Here is a 24,126-nt window from a genome sequence, read left to right on the forward strand (position 1 = left end):
ATATGGACAGTGCACAGTACCACTTCCTTCAGGCCATATATATGGACAGTGCACAGTACCACTTCCTTCATGCTGTATATATGGACAGTACACAGTACCACTTCCTTCAGGTTGTATGTATGGAGAGTGCACGGTACCTCATCTCTCATTCTGTACATATGGACAGTGCACAGTGCCACTTCTCCCATTCTATATGTATGGATAGTGCACAGTACCACTTCTCTTATTCTGTACATATGGAAAGTGCACAGTACCACTTTCAGGCTGTATATATGGACAGTGCACAGTACCACTTCCTTCAGGCTGTATATATGGACAGTGCACAGTACCACATCATTCAGGTTGTATTTATGGACAGTGCACCGTGCCACTTCCTTCAGGTTGTATATATGGACAGTGCACAGTACCACTTCCTTCAGGCCGTATATGGACAGTGCACAGTACCACTTCCTTCAGGCCGTATATGGACAGTGCACAGTACCACGTCCTTCAGGCCGTATATGGACAGTGCACAGTACCACTTCCTTCAGGCTGTATATGGACAGTGCACATTACCATTTCTTTCAGGCCGTATATGGACAGTGCACAGTACCACTTCCTTCAGGCCGTATATGGACAGTGCACAGTACCACTTCCTTCAGGCTGTATATATGGACAGTGCACAGTACCACTTCCTACAGGCCGTATATGGACAGTGCACAGTACCACTTCCTTCAGGCTGTATATATGGACAGTGCACAGTACCACTTCCTTCAGGCTGTATATATGGACAGCATGTGTACAATACCACCCGTCTGCCAGTATATAACAGCGGGGCTAAGAACAACGTCCCTCATTCTGGAACTGGGGGTTGCACAGTATAACTTACTCCATCTGGCAGTGTCACATCTGGCTGTCTGCACAGCACAATGTCCCACCCTCTTGGATATTTACACAGCATCCCTCTTCTGGCTCAGTACTCAGTATATACAGACAGTGGGCATTCTCAGCACATGACTCAGACTACGCCCACCCCGTGTGCCCCCTCTGCTCTCTCCCGATGCACAGGCCACTCTTTATCCTCCACACCCTCATCCTGCTTCAGAAACAAGTGACAACATGGGGATGTGTTTGCAACACCAGGGAGGAACGGTGACTGAGAGGGTCCCTGCAGCCCGCCATCCTGTGAGTAGCCCACTTGTGTGTGCCATACTGATGTCATATGTAAAGTTCTCCAACTTCTCCATGTAACTAGACGAATTGTTCTATGAAAGCTTGGTGACATGAATAATCTACTACCAGTAGGGCTTGAAGAAGGGGGCACCAAATATAATGTACCTATAGAATTAGGAGGGCTTGTTGAGTCTGGACTCATTTTGTGAATACTGCAGTGGAAGTAGCCAATTATAGGAACAGTTAAAAGGAATCTGTCACCCAAGGCGTTTGACAAGGTGGCTCTTTTAGTTCGGGTCCCTGGCACTGCTGAAATAATCGCTTTTTAAATTTGTCCCTCATACCTCAAAATCGCCAAGGGGGCAGGTCTTTCCCCCCTAATCCAGACGCACCACAGCCGTCACTCATGGCCTCTTCATTAGCGTCCCCGGCGCCTGCGCTGTAAGTTCGAAGGGCAGCACAACTGCTCATGCCCGAAAAAAATAACAGCGCAGGTGCCCGGAATGCTAATGAGAGAAGAGGAGGCGGCGCCCGGCGCGCAGAGGCCCTGAATGATGGCTGTGGTGCCTCTGTGTTAGAGGGGAAAGACCTGGCCCCATGGCGATATTAAGGTATGAGGGACAAATTTCAAAAACGATTATTTCAGCGGTGCCAGGGACCAGAACTAAAGGAGCCACCTTGTCAGAATGCAGCATTAGTGCGGCACAAGGTGGCTCTTTTAGTTACAAATGCCTGGGGTGGGGGTGACAGGTTCCCTTTAAAGGGGCTTTCCCAGCTTCAGCTAAATTTCTGAAGCTTCTCAGTATGACTGCAAATTGTTAAATCCTGCATTATAAACATGGTCAGGATTCCCCTCTATTGTCAGATCAAGTAGCTGTCCGGTATGCCATTAGCATGCTGGCGCTCACGTGATGACTAGATTCTAATCCACATCTCTCAAACATGGATTCGCCAATCTGCAGTTACATCAAGTGCGGAAATTTAACTGATGCCCATAAAATCCGGTTGTCCACTATTCAGACAACCCCTCCTTAAATGTTGTAGTCCTCAGTGTAAAAATAAGAACACGTTACATTCAAATCCCTTACCTGCACATAACAATGTCACCCAAGTGGTGGGAGACTCCACGTCAAAACCACTGTAACTATGCCAGTGCTGGATTCGGGAATAAATTATGTGGGGGTGGGGGGTTTACACAGGTGCTACAGCATTTCAGAAGATGTTGTCCAGCTCATGAACAACCTCTTTAATTAAGAATTAGGGCTAGTCCCACTGTTGGAATAAAAACCCTTTGGGGGATTCTAAGGTTAGGGTTCTAGTTGGTAACATGGTTTTTTTTTCGGATTAGGTTAGTATTAGAAAACAATTAAAGGGTGACTATACTTTAAGCAACTTTTCAGAGTTGGTGGGAGGAGGTTAGCTGTTATGGTGTTAAAAAGCTCAGTATGATCTTTCTGTGTCTCTCTCTGCCTGTTTTCTCACTCTGCTCCTGGCGCCTCCTTCTCCCTCTCATCTCCATAGTGTATTTTAGCAGGTGTATCCTGACATGTCACTGTGCTGGGAGACTGTCTTGTCTTGAACAAGAAAGAGTTGAGCTGTTTTTCTCTAGTGTGGATGGTTAGTTCAGGAGGCAGGTGGGTGGAGAAGAATTGTCTCATAAGTTTAGAAGGAAATAGATTTATATGATCATATATTGGCCTGCATCATTGAATTATGCAAAGTGTGTTGAAAGTACGGTTCCAATTTAAAGCTCCACTCCAGTGTTTTGTGGTGTCACTAATTTAAGTTCCCTAGTCTTAGTATTACTCTTACCAGCTGGTGCCTTTATGTGTTATTGGCGCCGCTCCTGTCGGTCTTCAGGTTGTGACCTGCCGGAACACTCCAGTGTTTGCTGGGTGATCCCGAGGTTGCTTCCAAATATAAGTCTATGAAAGCCAAAATGAGGCCTGAACTGGGCCCTAACAATTACAGGTAGTCTCAGGGTTAAGCTAGCAGTATATAACAATCAGAGTAGTCTCAGGGTTCGGTTAGTAGCAGGTAACAATTAGGGGTAGTGTCACAGTTAGTATTAGATAACAATTAGCGTAGTCTCAGGGTTCGATTAGTAGTGGGTAACAATTACAGGTAATCTCAGAGTTAAGCTAGTAGTATATAACAATTAGAATAGTGTCAGGGTTCGCTTATTAGTACGTAACAGTTAGGGGATGTGTCAGGGTTAGGTAAGTATTAGTGATGAGCGAAAAATTCTCAGATGAAGTGTTATCTGAGCGTGCTCCTGTACTAACCGAGTGTCTTCGGCGCACTCCAATAATATATTCAAGTCCCCGCACCTGTATGTTAGCCACAACACATGCAGGGATTGCCTAACAAACAGATAATCCCTGCATGTGTTGTGGCTGTTGAAGAGGCGCAAGACATGCATCCACAGGGACTTGAACATATTTTTCGAGAACACACCAAAGACACTCGGTTAGCACATGAGCATGCTCGGATAACACTTTTTCTGAGAATTTTCGCTCATCACTAGTATTAGATAACTTTTTAGGACCAGTGTCAGGAGTAGGTTGGTAGTAGTTAACAATTAGTGGTAGTCTCAGGGTTATATTGGTAGAATAGAATACAACAATTAGAATAGCCTCAGGATTCGCTTAGTAGTATGTGACAATTAGGGGTAGTGTTTGCTGTGCCGTCCGCTGGACCGACCCTTGTAGGTCATGACAGGTAGTGTCACGGTTAGGGTAGTAATAATAGGAGGCAGTTCAAGATTTCACATAGATCTTCGTGCAAAAAAAATTTCCGGCTGAAAGTATCATTCAATAGGGTTCTGAAATGTGAAATGAGGTGCATGGAGCTAGGGCAAGAGATGGGAGTAATCTTCACAAGATTCTCTTGCAGAGGTGTGCCCATTTTGCTTGGTAGCAGCAGCTGAACTGTGGGGCCATAATTTATTATCTGTCATCTGGAACTTGTTTATGTAGCAGAGAAAGGAGTTTATAATGGCTCAGCTGATTACCAGTAGCATCCAGAGAATGCCGCATTAAAGGGCCAGACAGAGAGAACTAATGTAATGCAAAAGGCATGTCTGAGGCCAATATACTCACAAAAGCCACGTTATGGTCCATTCATCTGTGTATGTTATTTGTGGATTAACACTTAATACCTCAAAACACATTAAATTCATGTTGGCCAAATGCACCTATATAGACGGCTTCAAGCAATAGTCTAATGTTTATAGGGGCCCTGATATTGTTTGCCCAACATCTATCTAAAGTGTATGGGGGTCTTAACAGCACATGGGGCTGTGACATGATATAGAGGCTGGCAGTCATCATAGCATATATGGATACAGTAGTATAAGGCATGTGGATCTTAGTAATCTCTGATCACAACCTATAGAGGGGCACAGATAAAAGTGAAAATTGTCTGAGTGGAGCCCTACTTTAAAATTTCCCACTGATGATATATATATATATGTGTGTTAGACAGAACGTGAGCTTTTCTGGGCTTGGTGGTCAGGTGACTTTTAAATGTCCTTGTAATTCTTATGTTTGGCTTGAAATAACCAAAGCTACTCCACCCTGTTGGGTTAAGGAAGCCTGAGATACAATGTGGGTGGCAGCCATGCAGGGGCATGACAATGAAGGGTAAAGATAGAATACACTGTACCCCCTGCTTATATAATTCTGTTCTCTCCCTATCGATTGACTATTTGGGAGAAATGGATCCTTTGACCCTATGGGAAGTTATCTAACAGGGACAAAGGAAGGACAAATTTGGTGAGATCGCATCAGTTTTCTAAGTTGAGCACTGTTGATTTTGAGCACTTGCACTTTAATTGTTGGTTTGATTGTCTATGCATTATTGCCTTTGGCCTTTTATTCATGTAATATATTAAAGGTTACGTTTTATTCTAATAACTTTCCTTGCTGCTATTGTTGAGATATATTTGGGAAGGTGCTGAGGCTCAGAGTACATCTGAAGCACAGTTTGCTATTATTCTGGTCTATATACAGTTAGGGCCAGAAATATTTGGACAGTGACACAAGTTTTGTTATTTTAGCTGTTTACAAAAACATGTTCAGAAATACAATTATATATATAATATGGGCTGAAAGTGCACACTCCCAGCTGCAATATGATAGTTTCCACATCCAAATCGGAGAAAGGGTTTAGGAATCATAGCTCTGTAATGCATAGCGTCCTCTTTTTCAAGGGACCAAAAGTAATTGGACAATGGACTCTAAGGGCTGCAATTAACTCTGAAGGCGTCTCCCTCGTTAACCTGTAATCAATGAAGTAGTTAAAAGGTCAGGGGTGGATTCCAGGTGTGTGGTTTTGCATTTGGAAGCTGTTGCCGTGAGCAGACAACATGCGGTCAAAGGAACTCTCAATTGAGGTGAAGCAGAACATCCTGAGGCTGAAAAAAAAGAAAAAATCCATCAGAGAGATAGCAGACATGCTTGGAGTAGCAAAATCAACAGTTGGGTACATTCTGAGAAAAAAGGAATTGACTGGTGAGCTTGGGAACTCAAAAAGGCCTGGGCGTCCACGGATGACAACAGTGGTGGATGATCGCCGCATACTTAATTTGGTGAAGAAGAACCCGTTCACAACATCAACTGAAGTCCAGAACACTCTCAGTGAAGTAGGTGTATCTGTCTCTAAGTCAACAGTAAAGAGAAGACTCCATGACAGTAAATACAAAGGGTTCACATCTAGATGCAAACCATTCATCAATACCAAAAATAGACAGGCCAGAGTTAAATTTGCAGAAAAACACCTCAAGAAGCCAGCTCAGTTCTGGAAAAGTATTCTATGGACAGATGAGACAAAGATCAACCTGTACCAGAATGATGGGAAGAAAAAAGTTTGGAGAAGAAAGGGAACGGCACATGATCCAAGGCACACCACATCCTCTGTAAAACATGGTGGAGGCAACGTGATGGCATGGGCATGCATGGCTTTCAATGGCACTGGGTCACTTGTGTTTATTGATTACATAAGAGCAGACAAGAGTAGCCGGATGAATTCTGAAGTGTACCGGGATATACTTTCAGCCCAGATTCAGCCAAATGCTGCAAAGTTGATTGGACGGCGCTTCATAGTACAGATGGACAATGACCCCAAGCATACAGCCAAAGCTACCCAGGAGTTCATGAGTGCCAAAAAGTGGAACATTCTGCAATGGCCAAGTCAATCTCCAGATCTAAACCCAATTGAGCATGCATTTCACTTGCTCAAATCCAGACTTAAGACGGAAAGACCCACAAACAAGCAAGACCTGAAGGCTGCAGCTGTAAAGGCCTGGCAAAGCATTAAGAAGGAGGAAACCCAGCGTTTGGTGATGTCCATGGGTTCCAGACTTAAGGCAGTGATTGCCTCCAAAGGATTTGCAACAAAATATTGAAAATAAAAATATTTTGTTTGGGTTATGTTTATTTGTCCAATTACTTTTGACCTCCTAAAATGTGGAGTGTTTGTAAAGAAATGTGTACAATTCCTACATTTTCTATCAGATATTTTTGTTCAACCCTTCAAATTAAACGTTACAATCTGCACTTGAATTCTGTTGTAGAGGTTTCATTTCAAATCCAATGTGGTGGCATTCAAATCCAATGTGGTGGCATGCAGTGCCCAAATCGCGAAAATTGTGTCACTGTCCAAATATTTCTGGCCCTAACTGTACATCTGTGATGGCTGGTTTCTTGTCTACGGGCCCAGATACAGAGCAGTGGCTTACTGAGGCTAAGGACATATTTTCAGAGAAGACATTTAATCAAAAGAAGTATACTCCCACATATGCAGCAGCCTTTATTGACCTAACAAAGGTGTATAAAGAGCAGATCCCCTCCTGGTGGGAGATCCAGAGTCTGGAGAATCATATTAAAAATAGTATAATACCAAGGGGATTACGCATTACACTTTTACCTGCAATACGATGTAGGACACGGCAAGTTCTTAGCGGTTTATGCAAATTCTCCTTAAAGAAGAAAAGTCTAACCTTGAAATCCTGAATGAGAAACTAAAGGAACAGATTGAAATTACTAAGAAATTCAATGCAGAAACTGATTTAGTTACTAAAGAGATTCTCTTGCAGAATACTATTGAGAAATTTCAGTACCATCTAAAAGAAAGATCACACAAACAGTTTTGTAGAGACCTTCAGGATTTCAAGGATAATAGGATTTATCAATTTTTGGGGGCAAGGGAAACTGACTTATCTTCGACAGAAACCGAACAATCTGATACCGATTCAAGACACAAGTCATTTAGGGGACGACAGAGAGGTAGAACTAGAGGGTATACCAGAGGAGATCGTTATACTTATTATTATTATTTATTATTATAGCGCCATTTATTCCATGGCGCTTTACATGTGAGGAGGGGTATACATAATAAAAACAAGTACAATAATCTTAAACAATACAAGTCACAACTGGTACAGGAGGAGAGAGGAGCCTGCCCGCGAGGGCTCACAATCTACAAGGGATGGGTGAGAATACAGTAGGCGAGGGTAGAGCTGGCCGTGCAGCGGTTTGGTCGATCAGTGGTTACTGCAGGTTATAGGCTTGTCGGAAGAGGTGGGTCTTCAGGTTCTTTTTGAAGGTCTCGATGGTAGGCGAGAGTCTGATGTGTTGTGGTAGAGAGTTCCAGACTAGGGGTGATACTTCATCAAGAGTGTCCTTGTAATTCTTATGTTTGGCTTGAAATAACCAAAGTTACCCCACCCTGCTCTGGAAAGGAAGTCTGAGATACAATGTGGCCTCATATTACCCACGAAGCAAAACCTATTGTAGGAAATGAAGCATTGCATTAGTAGGACTGAAGGCCTTGGTGATACAACATTTCATGACCATTAATTATAAAAGTATTATTTTTTATATGTTCTTCTAGAAAATGAAAAGTAACCGTCCGGTCACCTCAACCTCAAGAGGAAACAAGAAGATGGAGGTTAGTCATTTATGTCACCTTTATGACAAAGGGATCATCATGGTCCACAAGTGGCAGCACTATGGAGTAGGGGCAGATGACAATAAGGGCAGTCATCCAAGGCACATGAGAGTTAAGTGTCCATTTGCTCTCATTAGATCCAGATCCATGTAATATCGATCTCTCTGGATCCTTCATCCACAGTCAGTGATGTTTGGTAGTGATGAGTCGTTCGCGAACGAACAGAGGCAAAAAGTCGACCTCCTGCTGTCACCCCAGTGAGAGCCACTAAATTCTTTTAATGGCTCCCACTTGGTGGGATTTTTAAATCCTGCCCACCCAAAACCAAACCCCACTCACTCAATTTAATTGGCCATCTGAAAGTGGGCATGGTTTCAGCCGTGAGTGGGTGTGGTTTCGGCCATATATTAATATAAACGTCAAATATGTGTTTACCCAGGGCGAAAACTTATTTAAAAGGGATCCATTTAAGATCCAAAAGAGATGGCTCTTTTTGGTGAGTGGAGCCAAGAGAGCCGGATCACCAAAAAGAGCCGGACTGCCCACCACTAACTGCTGCAGAACAGGGGCCAGAGAAGTGAGCCACTGCAGTTGTATCAGGATGTAACCATGGCTCTGGTCACTCTTTCATCCTGTTAGTGGTATAAGCTATACAGCATTTAGCTATATAGTGGTGTATGTCACCCATTCACTAGTTTTGTTGAAGATTACAGTGGCATAAAAAGTCTGCACACCTCTATTAAAATGCAGGTTTTTGTCATGTCAAAAATATCACACCAAGAAAAATCATTCCCAACCTTTTTTCACCTTTAACATCTACCCATATTCTGTAAAAATCAGTTGAGAAACAAACAGAAATCATTTTAAGGGGGGAATAAAAATAATAAAACATAAATAATGTGGTTTCATAAGTGTAAACACTGTCCTATAATTGGTGCTGCGGTTGTGTTCAGAATTAGCCACATTTATGCTTGTGATAAATAGTAGTCAGTACAGTACACAGCTGCCATCATTTACAGTTATTCTGATTAACCACATACAAAGTTTAGCTGTTCTAGTAGGATTTTCCTGACATTTTCTTAGTTACATTTTACAGAAAAAGCTGGGCTGTAAAAAGCTTACAACACAGCAAAGGGAGAAAAAAAAAACATCCAAGGCATTAGATATAGTATGGAACACTGAAGACGGTCATCAAGAAGTGGATTAAATTTGGCACAACAGTGACATTAGAACTGGATGTCTCTCAAATATTGATGAAAAGACAAAAAGAAAAATTGGTCCGGGAGGCTGCTAATAGGTCTACAACAACATAACAGAAGCTGTAGGAATTTGATCATGTACTAGTTGTATACTGCATGTGACAACAATCTCCCGTATCCTCAATACATCTGGCCTGTGGTGTAGGGTGGCAATACAGAAGCATTTTCTTTAAAAAACAAACAAACACCCAAGCCCTGTTATGTTTTGCCAAAACTTTCATAAAGTCTGCCAAAAGTGTGTGGGAGAACTTGTTATGGTCTGCTGAGACCAAAGTTTAGCTTTTTGGCCGTAGTTCCTAAAGATATGTTTGGTGCAGTGCCATCACTGCCCATTGTCACGCACGTGGTTCGTGGACCCATTGTGAAACACACTGGACTTACCCTGGAGGGGCGTGACTAAGCAGCTGTCTTGGTGTTCACTGGAGCCTCTAGTGGTGAGGTCAGGCTTGTGCGGCAGGTAGCTGCCAGGTGCTACTCCAGGGCGACATCCTGCAGTAGTAGCTGACTCCAAGGGTGAAAGCCGTTTACTCAGATTCCTAGACAGGACAGGATGGCCACTTGGGACAGGGTCAGACTGTGCAGAGAAGACGGCTGCTTGGGACAGGTTCAGAGTGTGCAGTCACCGGATAGCATACAGGGCGGCCACAGGGACAGGTTAGACACACTGGTCTCAGGAAACAGTTCAGGTGGTGCCGATGTGGTTTCAGGGTATGGACACTGTCGAAGGGGAAACGGGAACAAGGACTACTATACTGGACTAATGGGACACAAGATACAGGACATGGGAAACATTAACTAGGAACGGGGAACCTGGCAAAAAAACCAGTTGCACACAGTAAACCAATTAACAGAATCTATAATGGTTGCTCAGGCCCCTACCAATTGTGAAAGGTGCCTTTTATACAAGATGTATCCCAGCTATTGGCTGGGAGACACCTTGCAGGCGAACACATTAACTAAATGCCTCCCAGCTGTTAGCTGGTCGCATTTTACCATGTACACGAGCTGTACCTTTAAGAAGAGCGGAGCATACGGACTAGGCATGCAGCTGGAGCACAGTGCAGCGTGCACAGGGAAGGAGGAGAGAGCTCGTGAGGAACCAGCTGCGGACAGGCAGTGAGTAAGCCGGCTTCCACACATGGTGGGAGGAGTAAAACGATACGGAGGCACAGGCAGACGCAACATCCATCACCATACTCACAAGTGAAGCATGGTGGAAGCAGCATTGTTCTTTGGGGATGTTTTTCAATTTTTCAACAGCTGGTACTGGGGCTTTAGTAAAGGAAGAGGGAATTATGAACAGTTCAAAATATCAGTCAATTTTGCAACAAAACTTTCAGTATTTTGCTAAAAGCTAAGGATGAAGAGGAATTTCACCTTTCACCATTATTACAACCCTAAGCATCCCTCCAAACCAACAAAAGAATGGCTTTTCCAGAACAAGATAAAAGGTTTGGAATGGCCCAACCGGAGCCCAAATCTGAATCCAATCGAAAAATCTGTGGGTGACCTGAAGAGGACGCTGTACACACATGTACTTGCAGTCTGCAAGATTTGGAGCGCTGCTGCAAGAAAAAGAATGCAAATATTGGCAATTCTTGATGTGCCTTGCTGATAGACTCCAACCAAAAAAGACTGTCATAAATTCAAAGAGTGCTTCAACAGAGTACTAGTTTGAGGCTGTGTCTATAACCACATTATTTTAGTACTTTATATTTCATTTCCACCTAAAAAGATTTCCATTTATTTTTAATGCATTTCTACAGTTAATGGGTGAAATGGAGAAGGAGATTACCCATATGGTGTACTGCAATGTGTGCTATATGTTTACAGACTTGCCAGAGGAAAAGAATATCTTTACGTTCCAGAAATGCAAGCTTGAGGCTCTGATAGAGCAAAAGATGCAAAGTCTTCAGGAGAGAATAGCTACACTGGATCTCATCAAAGAAGATGAGGATTTCCTTGACAGAGCAGAAGAATCTCTTCAGAATGTTCCAAGAGAAGATCAGTGCTTCTTGTGCTTACAGCCCAACACCTTGCAGGATGCTTGGCATTTGCCAGAGAACACCAAGATTGGCAGATTCGACATTGGTGCCCTGTGCTCCTTACAGATGAGAGCAGGTTCACACTGAGCACATGGAGATGCCGTGGAGAACATTCTTCTGCCTGCAACATCCTCCAGCATGACCGGTTTAGCAGTGGGTCAATAATGGTATGGGGAGGCATTTCTTTGGAGGGTCACACAGCCCTACATGTGCTAGCCAGAGGTACCTTGACTACCATTAGGTACCGGGATGAGATCCTTAGACACATTGTGAGACCATATGCAGATGCAGTGGCCCTGGGTTTCTTCTGATGCATAACAATGCTAGGCCTCATGTGGCTCAAGTGTGTCAGCAGTTCCTGCATGATGAAGGTATTGATGCTGTAGATTGGCCTGCCTGTTCCTCAGACCTGAATCCAATCAAGCACATCAGGGACATCATGTCTTGTTCAATCCACTAACGCCACATTGCACCACAGACTGTCCAAGAGTTGACTGATGCTTTAATCAAGGTCTGAGCGGAGATGCCTCAGGAGAACATCTAGTGCCTCATCAGGAGCATGCCCAGGTGTTATAGGGAGGTCATACAGGCATGTGGAGGCCACACACAGTACTGAGCATCATTTCCTTGTCTTGAGGCATTTTCACTAAAGTTGGATCAGCCTGTAATTTGATTTTCCACTTTGATCTTCCATGAGATATTAATTTTGATTTATATTGATCATTTTTATGTATATATATATATACATATATATATATATATATATATATACACACATATATACATATATATACATATATATATATATATATATATATATATATATATATATATATATATATAGTTAGCACTGCAGCCTTGCAGGGCTGGGGTCCTGGTTTCGAGTCTCACCGAGGATAACATCTGCAAGGAGTTTGTATGTTATTGTTTGCTTGGGTTTCCACCGGAATCTTCGGTTTCCTCTCCCACTCTGAACATATACTAGTAGGAAATTTAGTTTGTAAGCCCCAATGGGAACAGAAATTAAAATGTCTGTAAAGCGCTGTGGAATTAATGGCACTATATAAGTAAAATAAATAAATTATACAGTTATGTGACAAATTGTTTGCCCCATCCCGATTTCCCATTCTTTTGCATGTTTGTCATACTTAAATATTTATATAGTGAAAGCTGCCATCTTGGAGGCCTTTTAAATGCCCCTGCACATTTGACAGCAGCATATAAATAGTTAAATTGATGCCGGCATCCACATTTTACTGTGTGGGCTTAGCTTCTGCCCATTCCATACAGTGAAGATGCATGGCCGCTATACATGTACAGATGCCATCACCAAGGGGTTAATATTATATAATGACTTTATTAAATTGTATAAGAATATGGAAATGTTAATATAAATAGATTTGATGTTCTGTCTATTTTTGCAGATCGAGTGGTCTGCATCAAAACACAGAGACATGTCCGTTTTGATGCAAGTCACGGATCAAACTTTAAAATGCAAGTATATGGATCCACGAAAAAAAATCGGCCAGCACTCGGATGCCATCCATGTGCTGTCTGTTTTTTACTGACTGGACAAACTTGACAAACCTCTATTAGTTTTATTTTTTTCAATTCAGAAAAACTAATGAAGCTGTGATGATAAAACTCATGAAAATATGATCCAAAACACTGATGAAAATTGGTCAGTTTTTGGCTTATGAGAAAAATCACTGACATCTGAATGAGGCCTTAGGGTATATGGACACAATGTCTGGTTCATCACTTTGTAGGCTTAGAAACAAAGTTAAGTAATTTGACTATGCAAACACAAAGGGTTAATAAACAGCGGGGAGGCCACATGTTCAGTTCTGTCAGTGCAGTGCTTGTCTGTCCCAAGAAGACAGCCCACCCCTCCACACAAAGCAATCAAAGGGAAGTATGTAGAGCTCAAGGTCACAGATCAGACTGGTTTTTAGATTTGTCTACAAGTGGGGGCTGACTGCACGGACTGCTGCTCACAACAATTCTGGATGTCACCCAAGACCTCAGCGTTCTATGCCTGAGATCCACATTCAAATATTACAGGCAGTGTATATGAAAACAGATATTTATCTTAAAGCACCACTTCAGCATTTTTTTAAACTAACTATTGGAGTGATGCCGCTAATGTAAGTTTCCTGCCTCTAGTTTCATGCCCACCAGCAGGGACACACATAGGAATCATAGGGCCCCATAGCAGAAGTTCTAATTGGGCTCCCCCCAAAAAAAACATATTTGGTAGGGCATAGAAGACAAGAACACATCTCACAGCTCTTCAGCCTAATAAAGTATGATGCCAACAAAAGTGCACCCCAAACACAGTAACAAACCCACACAGTGAATTCCAACACAGCACCCTCCAGATGCACAGTATAATGACCCTACTGTACCCACCCAGCAAAGTATAGTGACCACAACGCAGTGTGATGCCCCAATTGTGACCTCAACACAGCCCTCCACCCAATATGATAGCCCCTACACAGTATGATGGCCCATGCACAAACGTCCACACTGTATGATGGCCCCCACATAACCCTCCAAACAGTATAATATAATGAGCACCACATTACCGTTCATATAATGTAATATGCCGCACTTTGCCTTCCATATAATATTATGGCCCCACATTGCCCTCCATATAATGTAATGAGCTCCACATAGCCTTCCGTATAATATAATGGCCCCACATTGCCCTCCATATAATGTAATGAGCGCCACATAGCCTTCCGTAAAATATAATGGCCCACATTGCCTTCCATATAATGTAATGAGCTCCACATAGCCTTCCGTATAATTTAATAGTCCCACATTGCCTTCCATATAATGTAGTGTGCCCCACACAGCCTTCCATATAATGTAATGTGCCTCATATAGCCTTCTATATAATGTAATGGGCCCCACATAGTGCTCCATATAATATAATGAGCCCCACATAACTTCCATATAGTATGATGGCCCCACATAGGCTTCCATGTAATATAATGGCCCCTACATAGCCCTACATATAAGATAATATGCCCCATATAGCCTTCTATATAGTATGATGGGCCCCAAATAGCCATCCATATAATATAGTGGCCCCAACAATGGTCTCATTCAACCTCTACCCGTTCTCCGCTGCCCTGGTCTCCTCACCGTGTCCTCTGCAGCTTTGTACTACATGGCACAGCAGGCGTGCTGTAGTAATTTCATCGTGTTCGCTGTGCTGAGAAGTCAGACGCAGAGGGGAATGATGGAGCCGTCATTGCTGGGGTGGGGCCAGTGCCAGCGCTGGGCCCCCCAAACTCATGGGCCTCATATTGGTCTTCTGGCCTGCCAGTTCTCACCAGCCTCCGTCTTATCAGAGCTGCTCTGGTCGTCTTCTACAGCTTGTGACCTGCCGGATCGCTCAAATGCTCGCTGTCACCGGAGGTAAAAACTACTTCTACTACTCCCATCAGCATACTCCTGCTGCCACTAATAACAGCGAGACAAGGCGGTGGCAGATGGGAGTATTCATCAGTATTCATCATTCAGTGACTGCACTATAAATAAATACATTTAATTACATTTAAAAAATGGCATAGGCTCCCCTGTTTTTTTGATAACCAGCTAGGCAAAACAGATAGCTGCAGGCTGCAAACCTCAGCTGTCAGCTTTAGCAGGGCTGATTACCAAGAACAGAGGGGTTCCCAAGCTGTTTTGTTAAATTATTTAAGTACATAATAATAAAAAAATGGAGTGGGGTCCCCACCATTTTTGACAATCAGCCAAGCTACAGCAGCCAACAGAGAGCTGGTATTCTCAGGCTGGTAAGGGGCCATGGATATTGGCCCCCTCGAGCCTAAAAATAGCAGCCCACAGCTGCCCAGAAAAGGCACATCTATTAGATGAGCGAATTCTGGCGCTTTTCCCGACTCTTTCCACTTGCCCTGTAGTGGTGGCAAGTGGGGTTCATCTTTGTGGGGTTGATGTCACCTTTGTATTGTCTGGTGACATCAAGCCCACGACTTAGTAATGGAAATGCGTCTATAAGATACCTATACATTACTAAGCCTATAGTTGTATTGTAAATAAACACACAACCAGTATAAAGTCTTTTATTTGAAATAAAAACACAACACACTTTTACTTTTTGCACATGACAGCATGGCAATCACTGGATGTTCGGGCCCCCATTCATGTCAATGAGGGCTTGGTTCGGGTAGTGTTCTAGTACCCAAACCGATTATTTTTTTAACTGTTTGGCCTAACACTCCGGACCCGAACATCCAGGTTTTCTCCCATGACTCATTGTCATACCTCTAAATAACAGAAGACTGACTGGCACATCCAAGATAGTGTGAATAGGTGCATACCAGGAGCAGCTACCTCCATATACAATATACAAAAATGGTTGCACTCTATCGTGCTAAAGCATGTCAATGTGATGTATGACAACTATATACAAAAAAAGTTGCAATCTATAGTGCTAAAGCATGTCAATGTGAAATATATGAAATATGAATAGCAATACGGCTTCTGCATATTAGGAAAAAATGAGACACTTTGCACATAATTTGGCCAAATCATGTCTGCCCATCAACCAACGTCAAGGTGGTTTAAAAAAACTGAACATAATTTGGCCACCCAGAAATTCAGACATCAGCCTAAGAGAGGTATTCATATATGTAGGGACCCATCAGTTTTTTTAAACCACCTTGACGTTGGTTGATGGGCAGACATGATTTGGCCAAATTATGTGCAAAGCGTCTCATTTTTTTCCTAATATTCAGAAGCCGTATTGCTATTCATATTTCATATATTTCGCATTGACATGCTTTAGCACTATAGATTGCAACCTTTTTTTGTATATAGTTGTCATACATCTGTCCCTCCTTAAACCTCCCTTACTTTGCCTATCATGTTTTTTTTTCTTACCCCATCCCCAGGGTGACGTACATTTTTATATAACCAGACATTCTGTTGGAAGGTAATAATATGAGCTTGCCTTATCACGTGTAATTATGTCGTCTTTTTAAGGTTCGCACCCATCTAATGTGGAACCGGAAAAAACAAGGAAGGAATAGGAGATAACAGCGCCCACCATGTGGAGGATGTAGGGTAGGTGGAGACATTCACTTGAAGCAGAGGTGGGGAAACTTTGGATATTTATACCCTCAACAAAATTATCAACTTTAAATTTATCCTGCTACATATGATCAAAATGTAATTAATTCACCTTTAATGTCACCCCTGGAGCTGCTTCTCTTTGATGAGACTGTGATGTTGGATTGTATTGATGATGTTGCTACTCTAAACTTCTTTTCCAGGTTTGTATCAGTCTGGAGTGCCGTCGACTCTTTGTGACAAGTTTTGTAAATAACTGCTCATAGCAGTAACTTGTTCTGAACACAGAAGTATATTACACTGCATGTCTCCCCAAAGTTGGAACTGCATCACTGCTCTTGTTACATTTACAGAACTCAAATGGAGTTTTGCTGTATATATATCACATAGTATACACTAAGACTGCTGTATATACTTCACAAAGGAGACACTGAGGCTGCGGTATATACATTACATAGGAGACACTGCGACTGCTACATACATTACATAGAATACACTAACTGATGCATACATCACAAAGGATACACTGAGACTGCTGTTTACATCTCATAGCATATGCTGAGACTACTGTATTTACATCACATATCAGACACAGAGACTGCCGTATGCATCACATAGGAGATACTGAGGCTGCTGTATATACAACATATAGGAGACACTGGAGCTGGAGTATATACATCACATAGGAGACGCTGGGGCAGCAGAATATATATAAATAAGGAAACACTGGGGTTGCAACATATTTATTACATGAGACACTGGGGCTGGAGTATGTACATCACATAGGAACTACTGGGACTGGAGTATATACATTAGAAGACATTGGGGCTGGAACACATACATCACATACATCACAATAGGGTTGCCATTGCTGTCTTCATCACCCCTTACTTGGAGAAAAAAGAGCAGTGTCATTTAGGTCATCCATAAAAAAAAACCTTTACTGTAACGTTCAACTGACCTCTACAAGTTTATTGTCTGTCATCAGCCAAAGAGCAGAGTTTGTTCACCAAAAAGTCTCAAGCTAGCTGTTCCCATTTTCTCCTGACGTCTCCCTGGAACCATTTCTTATGTTGTAAAAGCTAAAAATGGGCCAGGTTTGTGTCTTCATGTGGTCCTAACATATTATGTTACAGTGTAATGGTAAAATAGACTAGAATTTAAAAATGGTTTACTTAGGCTAAGTTCACATTAGCATTCGGGGGCTTTACAGAGGGCTGCGTACGTCCTCTGTTAAGCCTCACCTACTTCTGCATACTTCTGCTTGCGTCCTGTGTACCTATCTTTAACATTGGGTACGCAGGACATGCGGATGTATGCGGATGCATTATTTTGACGCGCCCGCCAACCACATGGGAATGCAACAAGTTGCTTATCATGCTTAAAATTAACCTCTTAAGCAAATATTTTATACTTAATGACTAGACACGCTGTAGATTTTCCAACCCATGCTATGTAAATAGCTATACCTTTTATTACTCTGTTATAGCACTGTCACATCGTCACCAAGATCGCTAGAGGCAGTGGTTCTCAATGAGCATACAGTGATATATAAAAAATTAAAGCAATAAAAGTAATACATATTGGCCTTCTCTTCCGACTGTCTCTTACATTTAATTACAGTATATAGGCAACTGCTATTCTGTAGTACCTTCTTGATGTCTGCCAAAAACACTGTGTGGTTAATAAATACAGATTAACTATTATTTTTATTATTAAGTGCGGCAAATACAGTTGTGCTCAAAAGTTTACATATCAGGCAGAATTTTTGCTTTCTTGGTCATTTTTTAGAGAATATGAATGATAACTCCAAAACTTTTTTTCCACTCATGGTTGGTGATTGGGTGAAGCCATTTATTGTCAAACTACTGTGTTTTCTCTTTTTAAAAAATAATGACAACCCAAAACATCCAAATGACCCTGATCCAAAGTTCACATACCGCATTTCTTAATACCCCGTGTATTCCACCCTCTAACATCAATGACAGCTTGAAGTCTTTTGTGGTAGTTGTGGATGAGATTCTTTATTTTCTCAGACGGTAAAGCTGCCCACGCTTCATGGCAAAACGCCTCCAGTTCCTGTAAATTCCCGGGCTGTCTAGTATGAACTGCACGCTTGAGTTCTCCCCAGAGTGGCTCAATGATATTGAAGTCAGGAGACTGAGATGGCCACTCCAGAACCTTCACTTTGATCTGCTGTTGCCAAGGTCGACTTGGCCTTGTGTTTTGGATCGTTGTCATGTTGAGACTTCCAAGTACGTCCCATGCACAGCTGCCGGGCTGATGAGTGCAAATTTGCCTCCAGTATTTGCTGATAACGTGCTGCATTCATCTTTCCTTCAACTTAGACCAAGATTCCTGTGCCTTTGTAGCTCACACATCCCAAAACATCAGTGATCCACCTTTGTGCTTTACAGTAGGAATGGTATTCCTTTCATCATAGGCCTTGTTGACCTCATTCCAAATGTAACCTTTATGGTTCTGGCCAAAAAGTTAAATTTTGGTCTCATCACTCCAAATTACCTTGTTCCAGAAGTTTTGAGGCTTATCTCTGTGCTGTTTTACGTATTGCAGGCAAGATACTTTGTGGCATTTGCGCAATAATGGCTTTCTTCTGGCGACTCGACCATGCAGCCCATTTTTCTTCAAGTGCCTCCTTATTGTGCATCTTGAAACAGCCACACTGCTAGTTTTCAAGAGAGTCCTGTATTTCAGCTGATGTTATTTGTGGGTTTTGCTTTGCATTCAAAACAATTTTCCTGGCAGTTGTGGACAACATTTTTGTTGGTCTACCTGACCGCGGTTTTGTTTTTATAGAGCCCCTGATTTTCCATTTGTTAGTCACAGTTTGAACACTGCTGACTGGCATTATCAATACCTTGGACATCTTTTTGTATCCCTTTCCTGTTTTATACATTTCAACTACCATTTCCCATAGATCCGTTGACAATTCTTCTGCTTTCCCCATGACTCACAATCCAGAAACATCAGTGGCTGGATGAAAGATGCAAGAGTCTGTCTGGATCCCAGAAACTCACTCAGTTTTTATTCACACACAATGATTACGAGCAAACAGGTCACAGGTGAGGATGTTACCTTTAGTAGCCATTCAAACCCATTTGTGTCAACTTCTGTGCATGTTATCAGGCCAAAATCACCAGGGTATGTGAGCATTTGATCAGGGTCATTTGGATGTTTTGGGTTGTCATTATGATTTAAAAAGAGAAAACACCGTAGTTTAACAATAAATGGTTTCACCAAACCACTAACCATGAGTAGAGAAAAAGTTTTGAGGTTATCATTCATATTCTCTGAAAAAAGTCCAAGAAGGCAAAAATTCTGCTGGGTATTTAATCTTTTGAGCACAACTGTATGTGTTATTTCTTTAGATTTTCTTTAGATTATTATAGATTACTTATCAGTTATTTTAATTGAAAAAGTTTATTTTTTAATGATTCTATTATTGCGTATTTTATTACTGTGTATTATTACTGTGTATCATTGTTTTTTATAATTTTATTATCGCGTATTTTATTACTGTGTATTGCTATTTTTAATGATTTTATTATTGTGTATTTTATTACTATGTGTCATTATTTTTTATGATGTTATTGTGTATTAGTATAATTAATGTCATTTATATTATTTTATTTAATTTTACTATATTTTTTCTTTTTCTCTTTCGTTTCTCAGGCTCTCAAGATTTTGAAAATGTTACCAATCCACAATTTGCCTATAATTCTACTCATATATTGCTTGCTGTGGGAGATCAGAATTCTGAGTTCTACATTCTCTTTTTCATCAAGAAGCGAAAAGGAGATGCCTTAATGTACATATGTCCATCTTGTCCTCTGCCTAACAGGACATGAACTCCTTAACTTAGCCTATTAATCAAAAAATTCCATAGATAGCACCAGCTAAATGATATGAATCATGTGCCTTATTAATGTACTATAGATTAAAGGGCTTGTCCAGGACAGAGATATTGACCTATCCTCATCTGTTCTTGAGTACTCCAATTCAGATCACATTCAGTTTACGGAGACCTGCAGGACCCAAAAGTATGGTGTGGTAGTCCACACTGTGGTCGTCTAGTCCATACTCTGTGCGCCTCCAGCTCCTGCAGCCCATGCTATTGGTTGATCATCAGGGTGCCGATCTGATGAGCTCAATCTATGTAAACCCCTTTATTATTGCATAATATTAATAAACCTGAGACCCCCAATGCTGTAGTACCCATCACAATGACCTCTATGTGAGTCTGGCTGGTCCTGTATCTGAGCTCAGAGCTTTCAAGTGAATAGTACTCAACATGGTTTTATAGCACAACTAAGCACCACCATACTCCTATATACAAGACTTAATTACCCCTAAGTATTATTAATTGCGTTAGATTGTTGAGTTAATATCAGCAGTTATTAAATTCTGTAGTTAGGACACCTAATCAAAAGAAAAAGACAACAGCCTCGATTCACCATTTCCTTTGTTTTTTTTTGTCTAGTTTTGTGCCTTTTTGTTTGTACCCAATTCATTATTTTATTTGTGCCTTTTTTTAGTCTATCTTTTATAAGCTCGGCTTTTTTTATGTCTTGCACTTTGAGGGTTTAGTTTAGTGATTCCATGTTTTCACATTCTTTTTTTATTTAAAATCATAAAATTTGTTGCAATTTCACTCTAGTTCTTCCGAAAAGTCACAAAAGCCGTTCAAGACAGGACAAAAAGTCAATTTTTTTTAAACTTTGCACCAAAATCATGAATCGCATGGACCATTTTCATGAATTTAGAACCAAAAATGGCAACTAATACCACAAGACATAAAAAGGAAAGTGACTTAAAAAAAAACGCAAATGATAAATTGGGGCCAAAAAGTATTACCAACTGCGCTTCAAAAAATGTAATTACCATAAAACAAATAAGCAACAGACAATTAAAACCACAAAAATGTTCCCTGATGATAAATCTGCTGCATCTTTCCACTGTTTATTCTATTTTACGCCACCTCCTGGGTAGCTTACTTTAATTTTGCGCCCAAAAAGTCATGTTCTACAATAAATGTTCAAGAATTCTTGCTCAACTTAAGCTAGGGTTCTATTAATAATAATTTTATTACAGAATAACCCATACTTTTACCCTTCAAACGAAAAGTGAGGTCCTTGCTCACAGGCTTGCAATTTATAACAAACTAGGGAGGACACAAAAAGTGCAAAGCTCGTATTTTATGGTCCAACCATCTTTTGTAATAAAAAAGGGCACACCTCTAAAGCTGCATAAACCAGTCACGTGCCAGTATCTGAAGATGTCCGGATACAAAGTGCTACTGAGTGCTTGAGGGGCATGGGAAACAAATGATACAAGGGACCAGATTCTGGGAAGAAATGTAGGAAGGGAATAGTTACCTCCCGGCTTCCACAATTTTTTTACCTGCTGAGAGATCCTATCGTTATTTATCTTTTCCATGTTATGTAACATTAATAAATAATAAATTTGAAATCGAGTTTCACACTATTGGTGGACTTATCTATACCAAAGTCAGCGCAGCCGTGTACCAGGAAATTTTAGAGCCCTTCATGCTTCTCTCTGCCGACAAGCTTTATGGAGATGGAAATTTCATTCTCCAGCAGGACTTGGCACCTGTCCACACTGCCAAAAGTACCAATACGTGGTTTAAAAACAACAGTATCACTGTGCTTGATTGGCCAGCAAACTCGCCTGACATTAACCCCATAGAGAATCTATGGGGTATAGTCAAGAGGAAGATGAGGGACACCAGAACCAACAATGCAGACGAGCTGAATTCAGGCTGCTAGCAAAGCAACCTGGGCTTCCATAGCATCTCAGCAGTGTCACAGGCTGATCACCTCCATGCCACGCCACATTGATACAGTAATTGATGCAAAAGGAGCCCCGACCAAGTATTGAGTGCATTTACTGAACAAACATTTCAGGAGGCCAACATTTCGGATTTTAAAATTATTTTTTCAAGCTGGTGTTATAAAGTATTCTAATTTACTGAGATAATGACTTTTGGTTTTCATTGCCTGTAATCCATAATCATCAACAGAAATAAACACTTGAAATATATCACTCTGTTTGTAATAACTATATATAATATGGGTTTCACTTTCTGTATTGAAGAACTGAAATAAATTCACTTTTTGATGATATTCTAATTTTGTGAGATGCACCTGTATCAGTTTCCATTAGTGATGAGCGAACATGCTCAGATAAGGTGATATGAGAGTGTGCTGAGGTGCTAACCAAGTATCATCGGTGTGCTCGAAAATATGTTTGAGTCCCCGCCCCTGCATGACACGCTGCTGTTTGACAGCGGCAACACATGCATGGAATGTCTAACCAACAGGCAATTCCTGCATGTGTTACGGTTGTCAAACAGCTGCGTGTCATGTAGGCGTGGGGACTTCAACATGGCTTTCTAGTGTGCCCGAGATACTTGGTTAGAGCATGCTCAGATGACACCTTATCCGAGCACGTTCGCTCATTACTAGCGTCGATCATTCACGGCAAGGTGACCGTTCTTTGATGGGACCCTAAACCTAATACTTACTGTATCAAACATGCCTCTCCTGGGCTACACTAGATAAAAAATGCAAAGCGCAATAGGGTCTTATCTGTTTACAGTGGGTGACCAATAGTAATGTGCTCACCTGATAGGGTTTTATGTGACACAATCACTATTTTCCAAAAATACCAGCTGCTGCATCTTCCACGAACGTGTATGAGATATACTGTATAACCATGGGATGTGGATTTCATCTCAATGTAAGTACAACTGTGCTCAAAAGTTTACATACCCCGGCAGAATTTTTGCTTTCTTGGCCTTTTTTTCAGAGACTATGAATGGTAACACCAAAACTTTCTCCACTCATGGTTAGTAGTAAAAAAACATACAGCACGCGGCTGACAGGTGTGAAAGAAATCGTCTTACTCTCCTGGATGAGACTTGGAATTATTTTTTTATATGCTCATGTGACCCCCGGTGTCACCGGGTCCTACTCCAGAATCACACAATCAACAGAGCGAGAGACCCAAGAACCTTTATTACATGGAAACCGAAAAGTCCATACAACAATCCGCCACACAGAGGATAACATAGTCCAGGAGCGAGAGACCCAAGAACCTTTATTACATGGAAACCGAAAAGTCCATACAACAATCCGCCACACAGAGGATAAAATAGTCCAGGAACATGGACCCAGTCCAGTAACGGGACACATTCAGGCTGCAGATGGTAACTGACCTAATTCAGTTATCGGACCTTTTGTAAAGTAATTAAGACTTTCGACAAGACAGGTGAATACACAGAAGATACAAAGACACAAGACAATACTCCTAAAATCAGTAAAAATATGAAGAGAGACAGAATAATACCCCACACACCATCACACCCGGCCTGCGAAAATCTATATACAGTAAATACAGCTTACAGAGAGAAAGATCAATCCAGGTACGAAAGAGAATCAGATATATTATGAAGTTTATTCTTTTCATTTGAACAATTGCTTTAGGAAATAAAAATGTAAATAACGCCTATTTTTTAACCCGTTCACGACATATGACGTATATTAACGTCATATGTCGTGTCCCCGACTTTG

General features: G+C 41.4%; 1 long non-coding RNA gene across 1 annotated transcript; it reads left to right on the forward strand.

The window, feature by feature from the left end:
- The first annotated feature begins 999 nt into the window (after positions 1-999).
- Positions 1,000-22,594, forward strand: LOC138665381 (uncharacterized). Its single transcript, XR_011318454.1, has 4 exons — positions 1,000-1,164; positions 8,047-8,103; positions 16,427-16,507; positions 20,207-22,594. It is a non-coding gene; the product is annotated as an uncharacterized lncRNA (long non-coding RNA).
- Positions 22,595-24,126: the final 1,532 nt, after the last annotated feature.

Source organism: Ranitomeya imitator, chromosome 2 (genome assembly GCF_032444005.1).
Source record: "Ranitomeya imitator isolate aRanImi1 chromosome 2, aRanImi1.pri, whole genome shotgun sequence".
Classification (NCBI taxonomy): domain Eukaryota; kingdom Metazoa; phylum Chordata; class Amphibia; order Anura; family Dendrobatidae; genus Ranitomeya; species Ranitomeya imitator.